The sequence below is a fragment of the Bidens hawaiensis genome, unplaced genomic scaffold, assembly GCF_021521415.1.
Source record: "Bidens hawaiensis isolate Kalapana, Puna unplaced genomic scaffold, B.hawaiensis_p1.1 tig00027538_1, whole genome shotgun sequence".
Taxonomy (NCBI): Eukaryota; Viridiplantae; Streptophyta; class Magnoliopsida; order Asterales; family Asteraceae; genus Bidens; species Bidens hawaiensis.
Genome location: NW_027494458.1, coordinates 22214 through 33901, shown reverse-complemented (window position 1 = coordinate 33901; position 11688 = coordinate 22214).

Genomic DNA, 11688 nt, shown 5'->3' with positions numbered 1-11688 from the left:
CGATTTGGTTGAATATTGAGTGAGTATTACAAGTTTGATTTCTGGGTTTGTGTTCTTCAATTTCCAGAAATCTGGAAATCTTCGTTTGAAGATTTGAAGATTTGAAGATTCAAATCAATTTGTTAACAATCAAGTCTGATTCGTTAATCTCTTAGATTGTTTCGTTAACATATTTAGCTAATTCGTTATGAGTTTTGGTTGATTCGTTAACCAATTCGTTATATATTCTGATTCGTGTTAACTGATTCGTGTGACACGTGTCCTACCTCGGAAACTGTTTTATAACAACTTTTGCCACGTGGCATTTGTTGTCAGAAGTTTGTTTCAAACTGTTGTAACAACCTGATTCGCTATAAGTTGATTCGTTATCAACTGTAGCTGATTCGTCATCTAATTCGCTAAGCCATCTCTTAGTGATTCGTTTATCTAATTCGTTAGTAAACCATCTGATTTGTTGACTTATTTCGTCAAATCAATTTCGTTAAAACCATTTCTAATTCGTTACCTGATCAATCTTAACTTCGTTAAGGTGTGATTCCTTGTTTGCTGTTCACAGTTCGTTACAACTGTTCACAGTTCGTTAACACTGTTCACAGTTCATTAATTAACTTTCAATTTTAATCCTCAAAGTTTGAAACTTGTTAATAATGGCTAGCATGTATGCATTAGCTTCCCAAAACATGTTGATGCAACAAATGTTACAACTGGACACCGAGATAGGTTCACATTCGAAATGTCCACGTTTTATGAAATTTAGCGATTTTGCTAAATGGGAACCTCGTTTCTGTGCTCATCTAGGGTTAGTTCACCCTGATTGTTCGTACTGTTTGGATGAGGTTTACACCGTTCCAATGATTGGGGATGAGACTATTGGTTTTACACCTAAAGCTATCTCACAATACTCTGTTGAAGAGAAGAAAGCGTTAGAAATTGAGACAAAAGCTTATTCTACTCTTACTATGGCTTTACCTGAAAACATCTTTCACCAAGTAGGGAGTATAAAGATTTGTGCTTCTTTATTCCAACATATCCATATGAGAAGTATGGGAAACACCGCTGAAAGCAAAAAGGTTATGCTCAAGTTTCAATTCAGAAACTTTAACCTGCTTAAGGGTGAGACTGTTGAAGAGATGACAACAAGGTTTAATCATTTGATAGCTGAGATGGATAAAATGAAATTGGAAACTTCTGAGATTGATAAATTTGATACCATTAAAAGTGCACTACCGAGTTCCTACTCTATTTTCTTAATGGTTTTGAAAGAGAATAATTATTTCAACAATGAAGATTTAACGGCATCGGAATTTATGCAAAAGATCGAAGCACGAGAATACGATCTTAAATGTCAAAAGTCTTCAAAAGATAGTCAAGATCCCGCATTTTATGGTGGAAGTATGCCATTAAGTTCAACCATTTCACCTATCACTGCATTTCTCACACAAAATGCAAGTGAGAATGCAACAACCATGTATAGTGATCCACGTGCTTGTTTTTACACAGCTGGAAATACTGGATCATCTGGTATTTCTGGTCCATCTGGAGGATCTGGATCTTCATCACCAACAAACCAGTTCTCGTCTCAAACAAATGTAAACATGAGGGAGGCCGAACAAAATTTTGCGTTTTTGTTTGCCTTTATGTCTTCATACGAGAATTTGGTTAGTAGCAAGATTGCAACGAGTGATTTGACTGATGAAGATTATGATCAAATTGATCCCGATGATCTAGATCTTATGAATTTAAAGTGGAATATGGCTATGATAGTCAGAAAAGTGAAAAAATTTATGCAAAGAACGGGTAAGGATCTTCCTTCATTGAACAATTAATTGGGTTTTGATAAGTTAAAGGTCAAGTATTACAATTGTCAAGAATTTGGCCATTTTTCTAAGGAATGTGATAAGCCTAAAAAGGAGTATACTGGTCCCAGAAAGCAAGTTCAAAACTCATCGGGTAAAAGTGGAAATGATACATGAAAGCCTTCTGGCGTTAAACCATCATCTTCTGGATCTCAAGCAATGTTGTCCAACGTGGATGGATGACTGGTCACAAAGATTGCTATGTGGTAACAATCAAGCAAATTTGGCAATGTTTGGATTTCTTGAGAATTTTCAAGATGCAAGTGGAAGTGAATTATCTTCGGATGCTGATACTGAGTCTGATTCTGATGATTCGAGTGACAAGCTTCCAACCACTTTTGCTTGTATGGCTAAATCAGTGATTCAACTACTTCTGCGTACATGGCTAAGCAAAATGAGGTTAGTAATTCTTCTTCTAACGTAGGTATTAACATTTCATGTGTTAATTGTGAAACCATTAAACCTAAGTTAGATGAATTGAAAGCCCATAATGATAATTTAGTTAAGGAGATTGCTTCTTTAAAATATACTTATAGACAATCTTTAACCTCTCAAATGAAATCAAGAGAGAAGATTGAAGCATTGACTATAAGTAATCATGATCTTAAGGCTGAGTTATCGGGGAAAATGACCATCAATGATAAAAAATTTCAAGAAATCTTGAAATATAGATCAAAGATAACCGATCTTGAAAATAAGGTTCTTGATTTAAAGAACAAATTGGGCAAATTCAGAAATTTCCTCCTTTTTGCTAAACAAAATAATTGAAGTATCTGGTAAGCAAAAAGATTCAAAGAAAAGAATAGGTTTTGTTGAAATTCCACCACCGTTTCAAAATGATTACAAACCTAATCCTTTTGCTAGAAAAGAAGAGGATGTGATAGTTAAAGAATCAGTGATTTCTGTAAAAGGAAAACCAGTTAAAACTGAAACTATTAAAGCTCATCCTTCATTTCAGAAACCTCATGTTCAAAGCAACAAAGTCTTTGTTGAAAATGTTGATAAAGTTATCATTGAGGATGTGTTCGAACCTGAAATAATACACAAGAACAAGAACATTCCAAGTTCTAATCACATACTGTGTGAAACTCATGAATTTGAGGAGGCTGTGTATGGTTCGCACATAACTCAGGTGAAACAAGAGAGTCATGTGAAAGTAAAACCAGTAAAGGCTAAGAAACCAGAAAAACCCAAAATTTCTGATGAGGATTTGTTGCGTTTTATAAATCCAATTGTTTCCAAGCCATCTACTGGTCGTGTATTTAATTAAAGGGGATAGACACGATGTTTACTGAGAAAGACATTCTAATAAGTATCATTAAACCAGAACTAATTGAGAGTGTGTTTCACAATGAAACTTTCAAGATTCGAGAACTTGAACGTTTGTATGCTCAAGCTAAAACATCAGCTTCATCTGATCCATTGACTAAAGCAAAGCAAATTTTAAAACATGCTAAGAAAGTTCAATTTGTAAAGTCAACTGGAATAGATACTTTGAAAAGTTTCTCAAATTGTTCTAATTTGGATTTTTATCTGAAAAAGAAATCTGAGTTATCTGATGAGTCATCATCAATCTTCTATGTCATATGTCCCGACCAATTCTCAACATAATCATGAAGACATGCGAAGCTGTTTCCTTTGTGGCCAACAAGGTCATGTAGTGAGAAATTGTGGCCAGAAAAGCTATCAGAATCTTCACCCTTTTGTTAAGTACCATTCCAAACCGGTTCCTTTGATAAAAGAGACTCTAAAACGACCTGTGTCGCATGATGATGATACTCATATTATATTCTCAAACGTGAATCCTCGAAAAGTTGTTCATGTGAATGAAACTCATGGTTCTGTTAAACCAAAGTTCATTCCAACTGAACCGTTATGCAAAAATGTGAATTCAAATGTAGTTCAAGCTGCGTATCTAAGACATAAGTCTAAGAAACCTGTAACTTATTCGCAAGTGGCTGAACAACAGTTGAATTCAACTAAATTTAACTTTTCTCAAGAAAATTAAAAGGTGCCCAAGACTGAGGCATGGGCTGCCTTTTTGAACAAATCATTTTCTCTTGTGTGTAGGGTACATCCAAGACCATTTCTGGTAAAAACTGGATCATGGATAGTGGATGTTCTCGTCATATTACTGGGAATCTCGACCTCTTAACAAATGTGAGAAATATTCAAGGGGGTTATGTGGCGTTTGCTGGGAATTCTGGGGGTATGATTACACAGGAAGGTGATGTTTCGAATGGGCATATTACTTTTGAGAAGGTTAATTATTGTGATAAAGTAGACCATAATTTATTGAGTGTGTCGCAAATCTGTGACAAGCAATACACTACAATATTTACAGATAAAGAGTGTCTGATTTTAAAACCGGGGTATGTGATTCCCGAGGACATGGTTGTCATGCAATCTCCTCGATCAAATGATATTTATGTCTTAAATATGAATTCTAAAGTATCAACATCGATCGAAACATGTTTTGTCTCGAAAGAAACCGAGAAAGACTCTATTCTACGACATCGTAGAATGGGTCACATACATGTTCGAAAGATGAACTATCTCATGGCAAATGATCTAGTTGAAGGTGTGTCTTTGAAGAATTTTAAATTATCAGATCATTGTGTTGCTTGTAAAAAGGGCAAACAAAAGAAAAAGTCACATCCCTCTAAGTTATTAAATTCCATTGATACTCCTCTTGAGCGACTTCATATGGATCTTTTCGGTCCAGTGAATCGTGCGGTATTTCTGGAGATTGGTATTGCCTGGTAGTTACTGATGATTATTCACGATACTCATGGGTCTTGTTTTATGAGTTCGAAAGATCAAACACCGGTTCTCGTTCAAAATTTAATCACTAAGATCGAATTACTATACAAACAGAAAGTGAGGAGAATTCGAAGTGACAACGGTACTGAATTTAAAAATACTGTATTTGATTTCTTTTGTTTACAAAAGGGAATTCATCGTGAATACAGTGCCCCATACGTACCACAACAAAACGGTGTTGCTGAATGAAAGAATAGAACGTTGATTGAAGCTGCCAGAACGATGCTTGCTGATTCAAAGCTTCCTATCCATTTTTGGAATGAAGCGGTGAATACAACTTGTTATACACTCAATCGAGTTCTAACTGTTAAGAGACTCAAGAAGACCAGCTATGAGTTTTTGAATAATTTTAAACCTAATTTAAAATACTTGGAACCATTTGGGTGTCCATGTACGATGTTGAAAAAGGATGTGGGAAAGTTCGATGAAAAATCCATTGAAGGGTATTTCTTGGGTTATGCTTCTCCTAAGAAACGAGTCTTTAATTTTACGTCTGGTTGTGTTGAAGAATGGTACCATGTGGACTGTCAAAAGTACACTACTCATTCACAAGGGATAGGTCCCGACTGGATGTTTGACCATGATGGCTTATTCAATTCATTTACACCAACAACTGATCAACCAGATGAAGATTTAGTTCGTGCTTATTTTGAAGAACAATTGGTAATTCCCAGATTTTCAAGTTCTAATGATGTTGAAGTTCCAATTGATGCTCCAACAGAAGATCCTGATAATGAGTCTCCAGTTCTCTCAAGTTATCGAACTTGATAGTGATGTTTCATCTCACGACCTGGGTGAACACTAATCTAATTTATTTGAAACCGTTGATGTTCATGAGAATCCCACTCTTAGGATTCATAATTATCACCCGAAAGAACACATTATTGGATAAATTGATGTGGGAGTTCAGACACGACATCAAGTTGCTTCATCAAGTGAAAATAATGCATTGTGTGCTTATACTGACTTACACTCGTCTGGGATTGTAAATCTTGCTAAATTCACTTGCTTTCTATCTCAAGTTTAGCCAACGACTCCTCGTATGGCACTTCAAGATTCCTCTTGGGTAGAAGCCATGCAAGAAGAATTACAACAATTTTCACGTTTGGGTGTTTGGGATCTTATTGACAAACCTGCCAAAGTCAAGAAGGCGATTCCGACTAAGTGGGTATATAAGTGTAAGAAAGACGATCGTGGGGTGATTGTGAGAAACAAGGCACGTTTAGTGGTGAAAGGTTTTCATCAGAAAGAGGGTATTGATTACACTGAACTACATGCTCCTGTTGCAAGATTGGAGTCTATACGAATTTTTCTAGCCTATGCAGCTTATAAGAACATAAAAGTCTACCAAATGGATGTCAAAAGTGCTTTTCTCAACGTTGAACTTCATGAGGAAGTGTTTGTTTTACAGCCTTCGGGTTTTGAAGACCCTGATTATCCTGACCGAGTTTACCGATTAAACAAGGCATTATATTGTCTCCATCAAGCCCCGAGAGCTTGGTATGGCACGCTCGCCGATCATCTGACTGATAATGGTTTCAAACGTGGGACTGTTGACTGCACTTTGTTTTATAAAAATATTGGTGATGATCTTCTCCTTGTTCAGATTTATGTAGACGACATAATCTTTGGGTCAACAAATGACACGTTGTGTAAGGAGTTCGAGAAACCAATGCAAACCAAGTTCGAGATGAGTTCGATGGGAGAGATGAATTTCTTTTTAGGGTTGCAGGTTCATCAGTCTGCGAAAGGAATTTTCATTCACCAGACAAAGTATGTGAACGATGTCTTGAGCCGATTCAAGATTTCTGCAGAAAAAACCCCTTCTACTCCTCTTCCTGTGGGTCATAATTTATCACCGGATGAATTGGGGGATACTGTCGATCCTACCCTATATCGAGCTATGATTGGTTCTTTGATGTATCTTAATGCTTCTCTACCCGGCATAATGTTTGCTGTTTATTTATGTTCTAGGTATCAAGCTAGTCCCCGAGTGACTCACCTGGCAGCGGTCAAGCGTATTCTTCAATATCTGAGGGGCAATCCTGACACCGGGTTATGGTACCCCAAAGACGATACTTTTGATCTTACCGCTTATTCTGACTCAGACTATGGAGGATGCAAGATTAATTTCAAGTCTACCACAGCGGGATGTCAATTCTTAGGAAGCCGGCTTGTTTCATGGCAGTGTAAGAAGCAGACAACGATCTCCACTTCAACCGCCGAAGCTGAGTATGTTGCAGCCTCGAGTTGCTGTTCCCAGGTTTTGTGGATACAACATCTTCACGACTACGGTTTGAAGTTTCTTACTACTCCCATCTTAATTGATAATTCTACTGCTATTAGCATCACCAAAAATCCCGTACAACACTCGAAAACGAAACACATCGAAATTCGATATCATTTAATACGGGATTGTTATGAAAAGAAACTAATTGACCTTGAGAAAGTACATACAGATTTTCAAAAGGCTGACTTATTTACCAAAGCATTTATAAAACACGTTTTAAATTTTTGCTTGGTTTAAATGGCCTAAAGACTCTTGCTGATATCCTGAAAATAGGATAACTATCTTTATTTTAAGTGTATTTTTGTTTAAATTTTATTTTGGTTTTGGTTTTTGGGGGTGAAAATTGAAAATACAAAAAGAATGTGTTTTTCGTTTGTATAAATAAAATCCAAAATCATTAAAATTTTTTTAAAAAACTTCAAAAATAGTGTTTTCGTTAGTATGTTTTCATGTCTTTAGTTTTTATGTTTTAAAATTTGAAAAAACCAAAAACATCTTAAAAATTTGAAAAATCAAAAAGATTGTGAATTTCTCGTTTGTAAAAACAAAATCCGAAAAGACAAAAAGATTGTGTTTTTAGTTTGTAAAGAGAAAAACCAAAAAGATTTTTGCTTACATTCACTGAAAAATATGCCAATTACTGCCATTTGAAGAACATATACTTGTATATGGTTGGTCTTGATAATTTCTTGTAAATATTCAGAACAGCAATTTATCTGATAATGGAAAGTAATTGGGGTGTGTGTTATGCTTTCTACTTTATTTTCTCGCTGAAAAATTTGTCAGTTATTTTAGTTTGTGGAGCATGCTTGCATGTTTTGGTCCTGTTATCTACGTGTAGATTGACAGGATAGCCATTAATTTATAAACTTAAAGTAACTGGGGCGATTAAATTTTATTTTTGTTTATGCTCCTATAAATTTTGAGTTTTTGAATCAAAAAGAGAAAATGATAGTACATTGATTATTTGACCCCAAATCCAGTAAGAAATAAGCTTAAAAGACTGAGTGCTTAATCATTGGTGCATTGATAGGTCTTAAACAAGCTGTTAGAGTAAAATACGTGATATAAAATACAGAAAAGCCAAATTGAAAGAGGTGTTAGTCTCTAGCAAAAGTCTCGGTGAGGATGGTAGAAATGTAATAACCAGTCATACTCAAGCCTTATAGTTGTTGATCACCCAAAAATATAATAAAGCAAATAACAAGCGTTAGGATTCTGGATATTATGAGTATTTATGCGGCTTAATCATCTAGGTATTCATAAACATGAATATTTCATTCGCTTCTAGAGCAAACCCAAAGTCATTAAACTTGATCACTGCTGTACTTCGTACAATCCAAATTACCGACTTGATCAAAATCCGCTGTTAGTCATACAATTGTTCCTCCCCTGGGCGCATCTCAATACCAATAAGAAACGGACCCCAGGGGATACAATGTATGTAAGCCGGCAGATGGACTCGTGCATACTCACTCACAGTAAAGGAAACTTAATGCATTGCTTAAAAGTTGTAAAATTCTCAAAATTTTGATCAACACTATAACGGTTTAAGTCAAGTTGGGGTGATTTGGCAAAAATCAAATTAAGCTTGAACCGAGATTAGGGGCTGATGGTTTCTGATATTCTATGCGCAAATTGAACCATTAATCATATCATAAAAATTCTTGAAGGCTTGTTATAAGATTTAAGTTGACAACAATATCAATGACCGACTTAACGCCAGTCATAATATCACTGAAATATAAAACTGTGATGGAAGGGCATTTTGGTCAATATGATTTTCTGCTCAAACTCAACAAAAATACAAAAATATATACTGCTTTTGAAAATCATAGAAAACACAAAAAGATTGTCTATTTCTTGGTTTGGATAGTTTTTCGTGTAAATACATTCTTTAAATATTACAAAATACCAAAAATACTTTTTCATTTTCGTTTTACATATTATTTAATTTTCTTAAGTTATGTTTCAAAACATGAAACGATGTTAAGATATTTGATTATCGAGGTATGAGAGATCTCGGTAATCCTTAAGTATTTTATTTTACCTTAATCGATGCAACGAGAGCAGCCGTCTTCTCTATAATTATATATTTTAAGTTAAGTATTTTTACTTTTATTTATTAATTTTTAATTAATTTTTTAAATTCATTATTTATTAATTCTTTTAGATATTTATTTAATTTTTTAATTATTTAATTCATTAATTTAAACTACAACTTAAATTGTAATTCGTTAATTTATGGCTAAAGAATTAGGCCATTTTAACGAACTATATTCTAGTTCATTATCCCAATCCGCTTCCGCACTCTGTAATGAATGGCATCAATTCGTTAAGCATAAACTAACGAATTAGACACGAATTGAATCTAATTCGTCCTGACACGTGTTAAATTAATTTTAACGAATTATCTGATTAGTTCATTCAAATTTCAAACGAATCAGCTGATTCGTTACCTTGGGAGTCGTGAAATGTCAGTGTATATAGGACGACGTGCATACGAACCGTCCTATACTATTCACTCTTCTTCTTCACTTTATACTGTTACGCTGCCCAAATTTCTATTATTTTTCGATCTTCGAATCTCATACTTTTGATTATACCAGTGTGTTTATAAGGTATAGATGATCACATCTTTGTGATTTTCGTCAGAAATGGCACAGATTTGATAGGTTAATTATGATATTTTGTTATCGGGTTTTTAAGGTTTATGAAAACCTTCATTTATCTGATGAATACCCTATTAAATAACTTAAGTTTGATATCATTGCAATCGGAATGGATTTCCGAGATCCATGGTGATCATTAATTATATTTTGATTGTTGATTGCTGGACTAATTGTGAACTTTGACTATCGAGTTTTTACGCTTTGTTTAAACCCTAACCTACTTGACTTATATCATGTTTTGGACTCTCAAATCTATATCATTTGAGTCGCAATGTGTTTCCGAGATCTTTATGATCATTGATTCGGTTATCCATCGATAATTATGGGGTAATCGATACCTGATTTGTTTTGTTGACTTTTTTGTTCTTGGTTAGTGTTGACCTTGACCTGAGAAGTCAAAGATTAAGCCTTTATTGGCCATTCGTTATACTTAGCGAATTGGAACTAATTCGTGTCCAATTCGTTAAGTAAATCACACGAACTAGAGTAGCGAATCATTATATTAACGAATCAGAGGTGTATTCGTTAAATCATAATGAACTAGGTGTTAGTTCGTTACCTTTTAATAGTAATTCGCTATTTCTTAATTCGGTACTTATTTGCTTGATAGCGAATCAGTTGATTCGTTACAATTTTGTAAGTAATCAGACTGACTCCGTAACAAATGACATTTTTATAATGTTTATAATAATTTTTTAATTATTTAAATAACTACAAAATTTATGTTATCATGATTAATGGTTACTTATTCTCGATTTTACTTATATAGTATTATGGTTGATCAAATGGATCAAGATCCACCTGTTGCTCAACAAGAACAACAACAATAACAACAACAACAAGAACAAGAAGAAGTGCCCCTGCTGCCATATGACAAGAAACACAACATTTGTGCCTTTGTTGATCCAAATGTTGCTGACGAAGCGTTATTTGGGGATTTGCTAGCATTCTTACGTCGTTTGGTGATACACTTTGCTATAACTGCTCGGCCCAAAGTTTATCTGAGCATTATTAGACAATTTTGGAATACAGCTGAGTACGTTGAAGTAGAGAACCACATTCGAGCCACAATCAACCAAACTCCTATCACAGTGGATACTGAAGTGATTAGACGTGTTCTTCGTTTTGGAGTCAATGAGGATAATCCATGTGAGTTCGCCAAGGAATTAATCAAGGGTTTGTTTCGTCGTGTATTTTATGGTGGCGACATTGAAGACTCTATGTTTAACAAGAATGGACTGTGCCCACCCTACAAGTATCTACTACATGTATTGATTCATTGTTTGGGTGGTCATAGAGGTGGTTTTGATAAATGCCGAATCATGTTGCAATCGGCTTTTTTGGCACTTGTTCTTAACAAACCATTTAACTTCTCAGAAATGATCTTCTATCATCTGAAGGAGCAAAGTCAACAAACGGCCCAAAAGAAGAAGTTCTTAATGTATCCAAGATTTCTGCAGTTGATTATTCATGACTTGATTCCCAACTTGGTTATTGATCAATCATTGGTGGATGATATTCTTACTTTAGAACACATGAAGGCTGATACTGTGCGAATAATGACGATCTATCGTAAAGATAAGCCGAAGACCAAACGCCTGATTGGTCATATTATTAATCCTGATTATGTATGTCCTCCCGAGGATCGCTGGATCCATGATGATTCGAATTCTGAACGTGAGGGAGGAGAAGGTGGGAACGATGGAGGTGATGATGGTGATGATGGTGGTAATGATGGTGATGGTGGTGCAGCTCTTCTTGAACAGCAAGCTGCAGTTGAATCCGCGTTAGCTGCTACAATTGCAGCTCAACGAAAAATAAAGGGTAAAGAGCTAGCAACTAAAGGTTCAGTAAAGAGACGTGTGTCAACTGGGGCTGGAGTTTCTTTTGGTGTTTAACCGTCTCGTCCTACTAATCCTCAACGCCCGGCAGTGCCGCTTACTACTAGTACTCCGGCGCTTACTTTGACGACGACGACAGTTCCTCACGACAGGCTTGGTATGATTCCTCACACTGCTTTAGCTGAGATACCAAGACCTTCTGTTAT